This window comes from Mobula hypostoma, chromosome X1 (genome assembly GCF_963921235.1).
Source record: "Mobula hypostoma chromosome X1, sMobHyp1.1, whole genome shotgun sequence".
Classification (NCBI taxonomy): Eukaryota; Metazoa; Chordata; class Chondrichthyes; order Myliobatiformes; family Myliobatidae; genus Mobula; species Mobula hypostoma.
Genome location: NC_086128.1, coordinates 57,401,348 through 57,418,326, shown reverse-complemented (window position 1 = coordinate 57,418,326; position 16,979 = coordinate 57,401,348).

The following is a 16,979-nucleotide window of genomic DNA, read 5'->3' as shown; positions in this document are numbered from 1 at the left end:
GGAGTCACGTAGGGAGCGATCCCTGAGGAAAGCGGGGGGGGGCTGGGAAAGATGTGCTTAGTGGTTGGATCCCGTTGGAGGTGGCGGAAGTTACGGAGAATAATATGTTGGACCCGGAGGCTGGTGGGCTGGTAGGTGAGGACCAGGGGAACCCTATTCCTGGTGGGGTGGCAGGAGGATGGAGTGAGAGCAGATGTACGTGAAATGGGGGAGATGCATTTGAGAGCAGAGTTGATGGTGGAGGAAGGGAAGCCCCTTTCTTTAAAAAAGGAGGACATCTCCCTCGTCCTGAAATGAAAGGCCTCATTCTGAGAGCAGATGTGGCGGAGATGGAGGAATTGCGAGAAGGGGATGGCATTTTTGCAAGAGACAGGGTGAGAAGAGGAATAGTCCAGATAGCTGTGAGAGTCAGTAGGCTTATAGTAGACATCAGTGGATAAGCTGTCTCCAGAGACAGAGACAGAAAGATCTCGAAAGGGGAGGGAGGTGTCAGAAATGGACCAGGTAAACTTGAGGGCAGGGTGAAAGTTGGAGGCAAAGTTAATAAAGTCAACGAGTTCTGCATGCGTGCAGGAAGCAGCGCCAATGCAGTGGTCGATGTAGCGAAGGAAAAGTGGGGGACAGATACCAGAATAGGTATGGAGCATAGATTGTTCCACAAAGCCAACAAAAAGGCAGGCATAGCTAGGACCCATACGGGTGCCCATAGCTACACCTTTAGTTTGGAGGAAGTGTGAGGAGCCAAAGGAGAAATTGTTAAGAGTAAGGATTAATTCCGCTAGACGGAGCAGAGTGGTGGTAGAGGGGAACTGATTAGGTCTGGAATCCAAAAAGAAGCGGAGAGCTTTGAGACCTTCCTGATGGGGGATGGAAGTATATAGGGACTGGACATTGTGTTAAATTGTGTCATAACATTGGGAAATGAGGTTTTGATTCTAGAATGTATGAAAAATTTTACGTGATGGAATATGCCTTGATTCCAAATTTCTGTAAGATTATGTTGTCAGTGAATCTAGTATACTGTAGATTCAGACAAACTTCACCATATTGGGAAAAAGCAACACACATCAAAGTTGCTGGTGAACACAGCAGGCCAGGCAGCATCTCTAGGTAGAGGTACAGTCGACGTTTCGGGTCGAGACCCTTCGTCAGGACTAACATTAGTCCCATTCATATGTTCTGTCAGAGTATCGAGATTCTAGTTTGATTTTCCTCTCAAATGTGCGATGCGTTGCTGCAAAATTATTGTCCAATCCAAACTATGAGTTGGTTTGTGTAGTCCATGATATTGTAGTAATACACTGAAGTTTGTTAAAATGACAATTGATGTCTCCCACCCCCACCAACAATCCTGATGTAAGAATTTTTCATTCAAAGGCAGATTATGGCCCAAATGTTCGCTATGCTCAGATGCACAGCAAGAGTAATTTATCAGGCACAAAATTCGTCCATCTACAGTCAGACTACCCAGCAGAATAAATATCCTGGACTATTATTCATTGCCTAGATGCTAAAAAGAATATATTCTAAGCATTAAAATGTTCTTGTCATGGATATGAAATTAAAGCCGATATTAGCATGATTGCAGAATTTTTATATGCTTAGCACAAGTTTAAATTGTATTTGTGTGGCATTAAATATGTGGTGCAAACGTAGATATCTGATATATCCGAGCAACACACATCAAAGTTGCTGGTGAACGCAGCAGGCCAGGCAGCATCTCTAGGAAGAGGTACAGTCTGTACCTCTTCCTAGAGATGCTGCCTGGCCTGCTGCGTTCACCAGCAACTTTGATGCGTTTTGCTTGAATTTCCAGCATCTGCAGAATTCCTCGTGTTTATCTGATATATCCGGTCAGTATTTGTGCTAAAAACTATCTTGCTGTGGATATGGAATCATGCATCAGTTTTGATTGCGCCGATCCAGTGATGATAAAGGCAAGATAAATCCAGAATAACACATACAGAATGCTGGAAGAAATCAGCAGGCCAGGCAGCATCTGTGGAAAGAAATAAAGAGTCTACATTTCGGGCCAAGATGTTGACTGTTTATTTGTTTCCATGGATGCTGCCTGATGTTCCTCCAGCATTTTGTGTGTGTTGATCCAGTAATGATCCATATACCTACACAAATTCAATTAAGAGGAATGATATACAAGGGGTGATTGATAAGTTCATAGCCTAAGATAGAAGGGGTCAATTTTAGAAAACCTAGCACATTTATTTTTCAACATAGTCCCCTCCTACATTTACACACTTAGTCCAGCGGTCATGAAGCATACGGATCCTGGACCTCCAGAAAGTGTCCACAGCAAGGGTGATTGATTAGGTCGTGGCCTAAGGTAGAAGGAGATGAGTTATACAGCTCTCGTTACATTCACGTGCAGTTCAACTCTGAGTGATTATGCAGAAAGTTTGAAGTTAATAACTCATCTCCTTCTACCTTAGGCCACGAACTTATTAATCACCCCAATGAGTTATTAACTTCAAACTTTCTGCATAATCACTCAAACAGTTGAACTGCATGTGAATGTAACGACAGCTGTATAACTCATCTCCTTCTATCGTAGGCCACGAAAATATCAGTCACCCCTGCTGTGGAAGCTTTCTGGAGGTTCAAGATCCGTATGTTCCACGACTGCTGGACTAAGTGTGTAAGTGTAGGTTTTCTAAAATTGACTCCCTCTACCGTAGGCCACGAACTTATCAATCACCCTTCGTATGACGCAGTGATCACTAACTGCAGCATATCTGGTAAAATATTGTCTAAGCACGTGATTACTGCATCTCAGAACTCCCGTCAGTAATTAGAATACTCTAGTTCCACATAGCTCTTTTGTTTAAAAAGGATTCTTACAGAGTTGGACATCAGAGTTCAGTATGAACAGGCAATATTTGTTGTCTCCCACCAGCTCATTCTATACGTGCTATTAATTAGTATTAAAGGAACAATAGATCCTTTGATTGGTCGTCTCCACGCTACAAAAAAATCATCTTTTAATGCAAACAGTTAGCTAGAGAACCAGAGTCTATAAAATAGCCACAAGAGGTTCTGTCGATACTGGAAATCGACCCACACACACAATGCTGGGGGAACTCATTAGGTCAAGGATTGTCTATGCAAATGAACAAAGGCTTCTGAATAAAGGAAGATTCTGGATTCTTGCCCCTTCCTTTCTAGTCCTGATGAGAGTTCTCGGCCCGAAACGTCGACTATTGTATTTATTTCTTTCCATTGATGCAGCCTGACCTGCAGAGTTCCTCCAGGATTCTGTGAGTGTTGCCCTATAAAACTGCTGAAATATCTGACCCTCCTATTTTGATTCGAAAGGTTTCTTTTGAGAGCGAACATGTTTTTGTCCTTTGCTCCAACAGGCAAACGACGTAAATCGCATTTTGAAGTTGCAGACTGCGTGCTGTACTAAGTTTTGTGTGTCGTACAATACGGTAGAGTGGAGTTACTTAAGTCTGTGCCTGTGAGCTGAAAGCACACAGATCAAAGTAGGGGCTGTCGAGCAATTTTGTACATCGGCAAAGCAGAAAGGTCAGAAATTGCTGCCGGCAATTTGAATCCTCAGATTCGGCGAGTGTTTAAAATTTTTAAAAAAGAGATTGTGCTCAATAGCATATATTAGCTGTTCATTGCCTTGCCATAACAATAGCAATAATAGAATCAGAATCAGGTTTATTATCACTGGCATATGTAGTGAAATCTGTTGTTTTGCGCCTGCAATACGTAATCATAAAACTATAAATTACAAGAATAAATATATTTTAAAAGATTAAATTTAATAAGTAGTGCAAAAGAGAGAAAAAATGTTGAGATAGTGTACACGGGTTCATTATCCATTCAGAAACGTGATGGTGGAGGGGAAGACGCTGTTGCTGAAATGTTGAGTGTGTGTCTTCACGCTTCTCTACTTCCTTGATTGTAACGATGGTAAGGTTGCGGGTGATGGGAGTCCTTAATAATGGATGGAATATCAAAACAAAGATTTAGTTTGTGCTAACCCAAACAAATCCCTTTCATTCTAAGACAATTTCTTACAGTAAGATGTCATCTCTGCCCAATGGATCCTATCTAGGGTTATTCTTTACACAAGAGGTGCTGCAGATGCTGTCCATCCAGAGTGACACACACAAACTGCTGGAGGAATTCAGCAAGACAGGCAGCATCTATGGAGAGGAATAAGATCCACGTGTAGGCCTGTGACCCTTCAGCAGGACTGGAAAATCAGGGGGTAAGAAGCCATAAGAAGGTGGGGGAGGGGAAGGAGTACGAGCAAATGAGGGATATTTGAGGCCATGTGAAGGGGAGAGTAGGTGGATGGGGGAGGGGTGATGAAGTGAGAACCTGGCTAATTTAGTCATTCTGATGTAATTTTAATTACTAACCACAAAATTCCACTGAAATAGCAGCCTTGTCAATTACCAAATGGGGGAGTGATTAAAACACACACACACACACACACACACACACACACACCACACACACACGCGCACACACACACACACACACACACACCACACACACACACACACACACACACACACACACCACACACACACACACGCGCGCGCGCACACACACACACACACACACACACACAGACACACACACACACACACACACACACACACACACACACACACACACAGTCGACTGAAGCAGAAGTTCAGAACCACCAGATGGCCAGGAACACAAGAGATTCTGCGCGTGTGTGTGTGTGTGTGTGTGGTGTGTGTGTGTGTGTGTGTGTGTGTGTGTGTGTTTTAATCACTCCCCCATTTGGTAATTGACAAGGCTGCTATTTCAGTGGAATTTTGTGGTTAGTAATTAAAATTACATCAGAATGACTAAATTAGCCAGGTTCTCACTTCATCACCCCTGGAGGAACTCAAAGCTTCGACTCGCTATTCTTTTGCTTCTGTTACCTGACTTGCCGAGGTAACTACGAATCTGTATTAAAAATTTGGAAGAATATAAAATGCAGTATTCGTTTAAGCAAAAGAGTCAAATGAAGATAGTGCCTAAACTACATGAGAATGACTAAATTAGCTAAGTGTTGGAAACATTCTGGAATAATACAAACTGGTCCATATTTATATAAAGGCACCCTAATTGACACATTCCTTTCGCTGCAATTTTGATTCAAGCATTGAGAAAAAGATGTGAGATCACCCAGGTCTCTCGTTTGGAAGGAACTGTGTTTGATGCTTTCAATGTTTCGAACCAGACTTCGATTGGACTAGGGTTAGCCCCAAGTAGTTTTTGCTTTCCAGCGGATTGGTTTAAAAAGCCTACTGAACATCCTAACAAAGAATCAGTTGCATATTTAGCAATTGTTATTGTAGGGACTATGTGATCAGTGTCTGCCCATGGGACTTGCAATATGTCAAAAGTAGAATCTCCTGATGAACCATCGCAGATTGATAAAATAAAACATTTTATTGGGTCATGTGCTCATGTATCTTCTTTTATTATTGATTTGCTTGTAGATGGACCAAGTGTCTCCTTCGTAAGGCAAAGTCAAATCGGAAAGTGTAATATATAAAGTGCTTAAGACCACGAGACAATGAATTATAGGGATAGAACGTGGTCATTCGCCCCATCGAGTCTGCTCCACCATTCTATCGCGGCTGATTAATTATACGCCTCAACCCCATTCTCCAGCCTTCTAAATCGTTAGTTTTAATTTAAGTAGCCCCCTTTACACTTTGACAAAACCTGTGTGGTGCCTTCCGATACTAAAACAAAGAGCGGGCGGCACGACACCCTTTAGTATAAGTATTGACCAAGTCTACCCTTAACTTTCTTTTAGATGACTCGCATTTGAAATAATGTACGTGAATTTGAATAGTTTCTCTTGTGTATGCACGCGTGGGTCCCATGCAGCAATTACATAGCAGTTTCACTGTAAGAGGTGTGAATTGTTTCCGACGTACGGCGGCATCCATCGTTAAATTGCCCCATCACCCAGAACATGCTCTCTTCTCATTACTACCATCAGGGAGGAGGTACAGGAACAGAAAGACACACGTTCAACATTTTAGGAACAACTTCTCACCTCCGCCGTTAGATTTCCGAACGGTCACTGAAGCAACACCTCACTATTTTTACTCTGTTTGCGCCATTTATTTTTATACAATATTTATTATTGTAGTTTATAGCTTTTTAATGTATTGCACTGTTCTCCTACCACAAAACAACAAATTACATGACATATGTCGGTGATATTAAACCTGATTCTGATTCAGATTAACTCCCATCTGGTGCAAAACAAAGAGCCCTTAAAAGTGGCGAGGTTACTCCAGCCCGGCATTGATTGAGATCACCAAAAACCATCAAATACGACATATCCTTCTTGCTCTCAAATTCTTCCCCTCCCAGTATTTCCCCTCTATTATTTCCATCCACTTGCACCCTCTTCACTTCCGATTGATTGTTGATGAACCACCAACACTCAAACCACAGGAACGAGTTTTTACAGATCTCAGAGTGCAACTGAAAAAACATATATACTTACAATAATAAACCGTGTAATGCCTTTTCATGCTTTACATACACAGTCAATGCTTTCAGTACTGTTCTATTACATTCCTACACATCAATAGCACTGTTGCCACTCATGTGCCCCCCTGGGGTGGTATGCTACTACAATAGCTGAGGGGCTTCCTCAGCCATTCCGGCCCTTCCCCTTCCAGTCGTGGAAGAAGCCTACACTGTGGTTCTTCCCCACCGAAACTTTGAGGTGGCTGCATCCCTCAGCACGTACTCCTGCCGCCTGGAATGTGCCTATTGGCAACATTCCTCATTAGACATCTCGATAGGCTGGTAAACCAACACGTTTCGGGCGTCTTTCATCGAGTTGATGTTCTGCCATCCGCAATTGATGTCAGTGTCTATGTGTGGGATGAATCACGACACAGGCCCTTGTATCTTACTGACAGTAATTGATCCCTCCCAATTCTGCAGAATGACTGAAGTGGAAGAACATAATGGGATCAACCTAACTAGCTAATTTTGTTGGCCAGAACGGATACAATGGGCCGACTGGCGTCCACGTCCGCCTTAAGCTCTGACTGGTGAACTATATTGCTCCTATTATGAGGAGGTCTAGGACCAGAGGACACGGCTTCAGAATTGAGGGACGCCCCTTTAGAACAGAGATGAGGAGGAATTTCTTTAGCCATAGGGTGGTGAATCTGTGGAATTTATTGTCACAGACGGCTGCGGAGGCCAAGTTATTGGGTGTATTTAAAGCAGAGATTGATAGGTTCTTGGTAAGGGCGTCAAATGTTACGGGGGGGAAGGCAGGAGAATGGAGTTGAGAGGGAGAATAAATCAGCCATGGTAGTACTGGCCTATTCCTGCTCCTATGTCTTATGGTCTTACGGCCTCTTCGCCCGTGGCTTCAACGCCCGCTTGATTGCCACCCCATCCACCATTCTAGGCATTCATTTCCATCGTTACCGACGTACTGTGGATTTATCGTATAGGATGTATATAATACTACTGTTCACTCGCATAGGCTGCTCCATCCTCAGCATCTCAACCACCAAGACCTTGCCGATGCAAGGGAACAACAATACCTACGAAAGGCGTATTTGGAAGAGATAGTCGGAGACGCAGATATCTGTAAACCTAGAGACTACTGTATAAGTTTAAAATAGGGCTAAGTGGGAGGTTGGAACCGGGAACGTACTGTCGGAGACCAAGAGTCCCACAGCACTTAAGGACCATAAACGCAGAGAAGGTTACAGAGCAACTGGTAAATGGGACTCGTGTAGGTGGATAATTGATGGCCAGGATGGACGGACGGACGGATCGAGTGGCCCTTTACTATGCTGCATGACCCTATGACTCCGCGACGCGCAAATTCGCATCTCGGTCTCCGTCCTCCTAACCTGGAAATGGATCCTTCATAATCGCTGAGTCTAATTCCTCTGAGACTCTTCTCAACAACTCAAAGGAAACCTCTTCACCACAAGGACTCAAGAAGGCAACCCCGCCCCCCCCCAGTGTTCTCGAGACGAGGTGTGGAGGGGCGCAGCGATGCCCACACGCTGGAAATAGAATGTATGCACAAAAGATATGTTCCAACAAAGATTACGTGACACATACGATGAATGCAAATTCAGTCAAATTCTTTCCTTCATGAGCGAATTGTACTTCGTGCCTTGTGTTATAGTTGGCACTACAGTAATGTTATATTTGGGCAACAGTTTCTAAGAATATAGAAAAATATTAACAATTAGCGGGACTTCATGTTTACTTGTCTTCTGGATCATTTTCACTCATCCTTTTATAATGCATAGTTATTCCATCGAAGAATGTTTCTAACTATGCTACAGGGCTATTAAAACCAAAGTTATTCGCCATTTTAGTAGTTTTTAATCCCCTGGGCAGTTAATCTGATCAACCATTCTAGTTAGTCCCCAACCCTACCCCCCTCTATTATCTCAGTCACTGCGCTGCACAGTAAACACTTTAATGCATTTTTTATAATATTGTTTATATTTTACATAAATGTTGGTATTTATATATCTATGCACATTTATTCCATATGTATTTCTAACTTAATTTCATATAATTCTTTATTCTTTGAATATTGTTGTTTTTTGTTGCATCAAACACCAACACACCGCAGCAAATTCCAAGTACATATGGCGAATAAAGTCAATCCTTGAATAGAGCGGGAAACCAAATGTGACTGAGAAAATGGAAACAATAACATGCAGGGGAAGTAGAAACCCTTTAATAAGGCGGCATGAGTGGTTTGCGACTATGCGGAATAAACACATGGAGAAAACTACAGGTAAGATTAGGCTAGTGTTAAATAGGCGGGTTGCAGGGTGATAAACTCGTTGGGCCGAAAGGGCCTATTCCGCGCTGTATCTCTAAGTAAATAAACAAATAAATCAATAGATAAATAAATAAATACCCTAAAAACAAACGACAATAATGTTGGTCAGAACCTCTCAGACTCAAAAGGAACAATATTCCAGAATAAAACGGATCCGCAGACAGTCTGTGGTGTACGGAAGCCCAATCTTGTAGAAAAGCCTCTCCACTTGCGAACCGCCAGCACTTATTCCCCCTAGTCAGGAGAGATGACAGGATGGCTTTACTGTGCATTGGGAGTTCGGCTGAATCTAACACAGCGAAAGCCAGAATATGGGTGGTCCCTTTCCTTATGTGAATATTTGTTCATGATGCAAGTATTATCACGCATTCTCCAATCTGCCCCTTTACAGTGAAACGTACGGCAGTATCGGAGCCACGCCTGCATGCTTTAACAGACCATTTCTCACAAGTAACATAAATTATTTCAAAAGCCGCCATAATTTCAGACTTCGAAGTAAGTTTATTATCAAAGTAAGTACATGTCACCATATACTAACCTGAGATTCATTTTATTGCAGGCATTCAAAGTAGAAATATAATTCAATCAATGAAAAACTTTATACAAAGACTGACAAACAACCACTATGCAAAAGGAGACAAACTGCAAATACAAAAGAAATAATAATAACAACAAAATAACTTAAGTAACTAAATAGATAAATAAATAAATAAACAAATGAACAAATGGATAGAGAAATAGATAAATAAAAAGACAGATAGATAAATAAGTAAATAAATGAATTACACCAAGAACACGAGTCGTAGAGTCCTTGAAAACGAGTCCAGAGTTTGTGTTCAGTAATCTGTCAAGTGTTATCCGCGCTGGCTCAGGAGCCTGATGGTTGAAGGGTAATAACTGTTCCTGAACCTGGTTGCATGGAACCTAAATCTCTTGCAGCTCCTTCCCGATGGTGGCAGGGAGAGGAGAGCATGGCCTGGATGGTGAGGGTCCTGGATGGGCTTAATGCATTACCCTGCAAAACAGAAACGCGATTGCAAAATATGGAAACAAAGCAATGTTGCACTATTTTCTCAATCTTGGATTTTTATTTTGCACGGTTCTGATGACTCTAAACGTTCATCGTTGAGTTGAAAACAACAGAAATTCTGCAGATGCTGGAAATTCAAGCAACACACATAAAAGTTGCTGGTGAACGCAGCAGGCCAGGCAGCATCTCTAGGAAGGGTACAGTTGACGTTTCAGGCCGAGACCCTTCGTCAGGACTAACTGAAGGAAGAGTTAGTAAGAGATTTGAAAGTGGGAGGGGGAGGGGGAAATCCAAAATGATAGGAGAAGACAGGAGGGGGAGGGATGGAGCCAAGAGCTGGACAGGTGATTGGCAAAGGGGATATGAGAGGATCATGGGACAGGAGGCCCAGCAAGAAAGACAAGGTGGGGGGGGCGGGGAACCCAGAGGATGGGCAAGGGGTATAGTCAGAGGGACAGAAGGAGAAAAAGGAGAGTGAGAGAAAGAATGTGTGTATAAAAATAAATAGCGGATGGGGTACGAAGGGGAGGTGGGAATGAGCGGAAGTTAGAGAAGTCAATGTTCATGCTATCAGGTTGGAGGCTACCCAGACGGAATATAAGGTGTTGTTCCCCCAACCTGAGTGTGGCTTCATCTTTACAGTAGAGGAGGCCGTGGATAGACATGTCAGAATGGGAATGTGATGTGGAATTAAAATGGGTGGCCACTGGGAGATCCTGCTTTCTCTGGCGGACAGAGTGTAGGCGTTCAGCAAAGCAGTCTCCCTGTCTGCGTTGGGTCTCACCAATATATAAAAGGCCACATCGGGAGCACCAGACGCAGTATATCACCCCAGCCGACTCACAGGTGAAATGTCGCCTCACCTGGAAGGACTGTCTGGGGCCCTGAATGGTGGTGAGGGAGGAAGTGTAAGGGCATGTGTAGCACTTGTTCCGCTTACAAGGATAAGTGCCAGGAGGGAGATCGGTGGGGAGGGATGGGGGTGACGAATGGACAAGGGAGTCGCGTAGGGAGCGATCCCTGCGGAGGGCAGAGAGAAGGGGAGGGAAAGATGTGCTTGGTGGTGGGATCCCGTTGGAGGTGGCGGAAGTTACGGAGAATAATATGTTGGACCGGGAGGCTGGTGGGGTAGTAGGTGAGGACCAGGGGAACCCAATTCCTGGTGGGGTGGCGGGAGGATGGAGTGAGAGCAGATGTGCGTGAAATGGGGGAGATGCGTTTGAGAGCAGAGTTGATGGTGCAGGAAGGGAAGTCCCTTTCTTTAAAAAAGGAGGACATCTCCCTCGTCCTGGAATGAAAAGCCTCATCCTGAGAGCAGATGCGGCGGAGACGGAGGAATTGCGAGAAGGGGATGGCATTTTTGCAAGAGACAGGGTGAGAAGAGGAATAGTCCAGATAGCTGTGAGAGTCGGTAGGCTTATAGAAGATATCAGTAGATAAGCTGTCTCCAGAGATAGCGACAGAAAGATCTAGAAAGGGGAGGGAGGTGTCGGAAATGGACCAGGTAAACTTGAGGGCAGGGTGAAAGTTGGAGGCAAAGTTAATAAAGTCAACGAGCTCAGCATGCATGCAGGAAGCAGCGCCAATGCAGTCGTCGATGTAGCGAAGGAAAAGTGGGGGACAGATACCAGAATAGGCACGGAACATAGATTGTTCCACAAAGCCAACAAAAAGGCAGGCATAGCTAGAAACCATACGGGTGCCCATAGCTACACCTATACTTTGGAGGAAGTGTGAGGAGCCAAAGGAGAAATTATTAAGAGTAAGGACTAATTCCACTAGACGGAGCAGAGTGGTGGTAGAGGGGAACTGATTAGGTCTGGAATCCAAAAAGAAGCGTAGAGCTTTGAGACCTTCCTGATGGGGGATGGAAGTATATAGGGACTGGATATCCATGGTGAAAATAAAGCGGTGGGGGCCAGGGAACTTAAAATCATCGAAAAGTTTAAGAGCGTGAGAAGTGTCACGAACATAGGTCGGAAGGGGTTGAACAAGGGGGGATAAAACCGTGTCGAGGTATGCAGAAATGAGTTCGGTGGGGCAGGAGCAAGCTGAGATAATATGTCTGCCAGGACAGGCAGGTTTGTGGATCTTGGGTAGGAGGTAGAAACGGGAAGTGCGAGGATCTGGGGCCCTGAATGGTGGTAAGGGAAGAAGTGTGAGGGCATGTGTAGCACTTGTGATATACTGCGTCCGGTGCTCCCGATGTGCGGCTGGGGTGATATACTGCGTCCGGTTCACCCGATGTGGCCTTTTATATATTGGTGAGACCTGACGCAGACTGGGAGACCGCTTTGCTGAACACTTACACTCTGTCCACCAGAGAAAGCAGGATCTCCCAGTGGCCACACATTTTAATTCCATGTCCCATTCCCATTCTGATATGTCTATCCACGGCCTCCTCTACTGTAAAGATGAAGCCACACTCAGGTTGGAGGAACAACACCTTATATTCCGTCTGGGTAGCCTCCAACTTGATGGCATGAACATTGACTTCTCTAACTTCCGCTAATGCCCCACCTCCCCCTCGTACCCCATCTGTTATTTATTTATATACACACATTCTTTCTCTCTCTCTCCTTTTTCTCCTTCAGTCCCTCTGACTATACCCCTTGCCCATCCTCTGGGTTTTGCCCTCCCTCCCCCTTTTCCTTCTCCCTGGGCCTCGTGTCCCATGATCCTCTCGTATCTCTTTTGCCAATCACCTGTCCAGCTCTTGGCTCCATCCCTCCCCCTCCTGTCTTCTCCTATCATTTTGGATCTCCCCCTCTCCCTCCCACTTTCAAATCTCTTACTAGCTCTTCCTTCAGTTAGTCCTGACGAAGGGTCTCGGCCTGAAACGTCGACTGTCCCTCTTCCTAGAGATGCTGCCTGGCCTGCTGCGTTCACCAGCAACTTTGATGATCGTTGAATTGACTATATTTCTTACATCCTTCATATACACAAGGAGTAAAGATCTTTTCGTTACGTCTCCGTCTAAATTAGGAATGTGCAATTTATAGCATTTTATACTAAATACTTTGTACAACAGGAAATCAATATAACATAGAAATACAATTGTATCAGTGTGAATTAATCAGTCTGATGGCCTGGTGGAAGAAGCTGTCCCGGAGCCTGTTGGTCCTGGCTTTTATGCTGCGGTACCACTTCCCAGATGGTAGCAGCTGGAACAGTTTGTGATTGGGGTGACTCGGGTCCCCAATAATCCTTCGGGCCCTTTTTACGCACCTGTCTCTGTACATGTCCAGAATTATGGAAAGTTCACATCTACAGATGCGCTGGGCTGTCTGCACCACTCTCTGCAGAGTCCTGCGATTGAGGGAAGTACAGTTCCCATACTAGGCAGTGTTGCAGGCAGTCAGGATGCTCTCAGTTGTGCCCCTGTAGAAAGTTCTTAGGATTTGGGGGCCCATACCAAACCTCCTCAACCATCTGAGGTGAAAGAGGTGTTGTGCCTTTTTCACCACACAGCCGGTATGTACAGACCACATGAGATCCTCAGTGATGTGTATGCCGAGGAATTTAAAGATGTTCACCCTCTCAACCCCAGATCCATTAATGTCAATAGGCGTTAGCGAGTCTCCACTCCTCCTGTAGTCCACAACCAGCTCCTTTGTTTTTGCCACATTGAGGGAGAGGTTGTTTTCTTGACACCACTGTGTCAAGGTGGTGACTACTTCTCTGTAGGCTGCCTCATTATTACTTGAGATTAGGCCAATCAATGTAGTGTAGTCAGCAAATTTAATGAGCAGATTGGAGGTGTGAACGGCGACACAGACAGAGAGTAAAAGAGGGGGCTTAGGACACAGCCCTGAGGGGCATCTGTGATGAGAGTCAGAGAGGTGGAGGTGACGGAGCCCACTCTTACCACCTGCCGGCGATCTGACAGGAAGTCCAGGATCCAGTTACACAAGGCAGGGTGAAGGCAGAGATCCCTGAGCTTCTTGTCGAACTTGGAAGGGAATTATGGTGTGGAATGCTGAACTGCAGTCCAAGAACAGCATTTTCACATAAGCATCTTTCTTCTCTAGGTGTGTAAGGACAGTGTGTAGAGCTGCGGCTATTGCGTCATCAGTTGTGTCGGTAGGTGAATTGCAGAGGGTCCAGTGTGGGTGGTTAGCAAGCTGCAGATGTAATCCTTGACCAGCCCCTCAAAGCATTTGCTTATTATTGAGGTGAGTGCGACAGGACACCAGTCGTTCAGACATGTTACTCTGGTCTTTTTAGGTACAGGGACAATGGTGGATGTTTGAAGCAGGAGGGCACTGTACACTGGGAGAGGGAGAGATTAAAACCGCTTTGCCTTCATAGATGCTGTTCGACTTGCTGAGTTAATCACTTTCACCACCATTGCAGTAAAGTGGATTATTGTTGTAATGCTGCTGAATGCAGTTGATGGGGATAATAAATCAGCTATGATAGAACGACGGAGCTCCTATGTCTTATGGTTTTATGATGCTATGTACCTGCAAAGTTACTGCGATTGTTTTTCATTGCATACATGTACTTGTGCATAAGACAATAAACTCGACTCGACTTGCTCCAATTTCCAGAATTTGCGGTGTCTTGTGCCTCCATTTTTGTATTAGATATTCAAGATCCAAAACTCAAGGTTGTTTATTGCCGTTCATCAGTACGCGAGCGTGCATGAGAAATAAATGATTGTTAATCCGGATCTAATGCAAGAAAATAAAAGACAATAAGCATAATGAACACAATAAATATAAATACTGTAAATTGATTGTATGTACATAAAATGACGCTAGGTACAGGAGCACTTTTTCATAAGGTGATTCTGACAGGAAGTTAAAAAATATTTTTAGTGGTGGTGTGGTGAAGTGAGTTTATGGGTCGATGTGTTGCCCAGCCTGACGGCTTGGGGAAGTGATTTTCTGAGTCTGGTGGTCCTGCCGTGGATATTGCGTGGCCTCTTCTTTGAGTGGAACACAGAACCAATGAACAGGGTGCGTGGGATCCTTCATTATATTGCTGGCCTATTTTTCTGGCACCTGTCTGTACATGTACCCTTGATGGTGGGTAGGCTGGTGCCCGTGATGGGCAGTTTTATCTACCTGTTGTAGAACCTTCCTGTTCACCGCAGTGCAGTTTCCTTACCGTGCAGTGATGCAGTGATGCAGTATGCTCTCAACTGCGCACCTGTAGAAGGTCGTGAGCATAGTTCAGCTCTCTTCACCCTCCTCACACAGTAGAGACGTTGGTGAGCTTTCTTATCTGTGGAGTTTGTATTCTGAGACCATGAGAGGTTGTTCAAGATTTACACTTACAGGAGTGTGAAACCTCTTTGTGACGGTGGGGTCGTTCAGTACCCAGTCACCAGCTCACCCTGTTTTCCCGGCCTGTTTTCCAGGCGCCCTGACTATCCCCCTGGCTTGAAGCAAGGTTGATTGGATGCGCTTTGATTTCTATCCGTTTGATTTTTATCCATTCAGTTCCCAACCAGCAGAGTGCACTCCAGTTTTGGAGAAAGCCAGCCGAGCGCCTGTTGCTAGGAAACCACGTCTTTCCTGCCTGGAATAGTGTTCTTTTGTTCTGAGACTGCCAGCCTTTCCCACGGTGACATATGCTCCCCTCTGCCGCCTACTTAATAGCGAGGGGATATATCGATCGGCGCTGTTCCTACTGCTTAGCTGAGCGGGGGATGGAGATAATACGGATTCAAATAGGGTCAAAATAACCAGTACGTATAATTCCAGCTCGTTTCTCGATAAACCGGAATTTGGGCCCCTTTCTTGTGTGAATTTTTTTTCATTATGCAAACATTATCATAGATCTGACCCATTTAAAATGACGATTGAAATTAATTTTTACGAATCTCCGAAAAAACATAATCCCAAAGTAACAAGGGCTGAGTGCAATTATCGAATGATATAATTAATTTACACTCCGGCGTGCGTTCATTGAAATACATTTTTATTGCTAATTTTCTTAATGAAATCTGTGACGAAGAAGCTGGTCGGTAACAATCAATGAATCGGTTCTCCGGAACGCGTGCTGGCAATTGTCGAATTGTCCTTGATGATTCCTTGGTCGCACGTAAATAGGACCGCCCCACCTAACTCCCCACCCCCAACCCCTTCCCTCCCATTTCACCAGTGGGGTGAGGGGGACCCGATAGTGATGGAGAGAGTAAAAACACGAGAGACAGAGATAGATGGCGTGGAGATAATAGCTGAATGAAACAAAGGAACGGGAAAGGGGAAGGACAAGTGATTGTGTGTCACATCAGTGAACGCGATGTATTCCCCGCACAATCAGAGCGCACGAACACATTCGTGCTTATATTAAAATATAGAACCTTTTTGTTTAAAATGTACTGGAGATAAGTATAAACCTGGCCATAAACGTAAAGGCACGAAACAACTGCAAAGAAACACATATGATTAAGGATATACGATTGGTATTTAAAATAATGTCAGAATCAAGTTACTATCACTAGCATATGTCGTGAACTATGTTGTTCTGCGGCGTCAGTAAATTGGAATACATAATAAAAACTATAAATTACGATATATATACGTATATATAGTGCTACTTATGTGATATATGTATAATTACATTAGCAGCGCAAAAAGAGAGCAAAGTATAGTGAGATAGTGTAAATGGGTTCATTGTCCATTGAGAAATCTGATGGCGGCAGGGAAGAAGATCTGAAGCGTTGTGTGTGCGTTTTGTCCAATTGTTGTCAATATTACATTGGTAATGATGTTGTGCCAGAGCTTTATTCCGGGGGTGTGGGTTGGGTGTGGGGGTTGGGGCCCACACAGGCATTAATTACGCTAATGTCTTTAATGCGTTGATCAGGAGACGCGGAGAGAAAGGGACAGAAAGAATATGGCAAGCAGGCGGAAAGCAGAGAATGTCAAACGGGGTTAAATTACATTATCCCCGACCAGAGAAACAAATCGATGGACATCATAGCCCGGGATGAAACGAAATCATTGAAAACTGCGCAAAAAATATTGTGGCATTAGTCAAAGTAAATAAGACTTGAGTATAGAAAATCAGCCTCTGGTTTTGTCTATCTTGCCTCACCCAGCCGCTTTCTCTCTGTCTGTCTGTCTG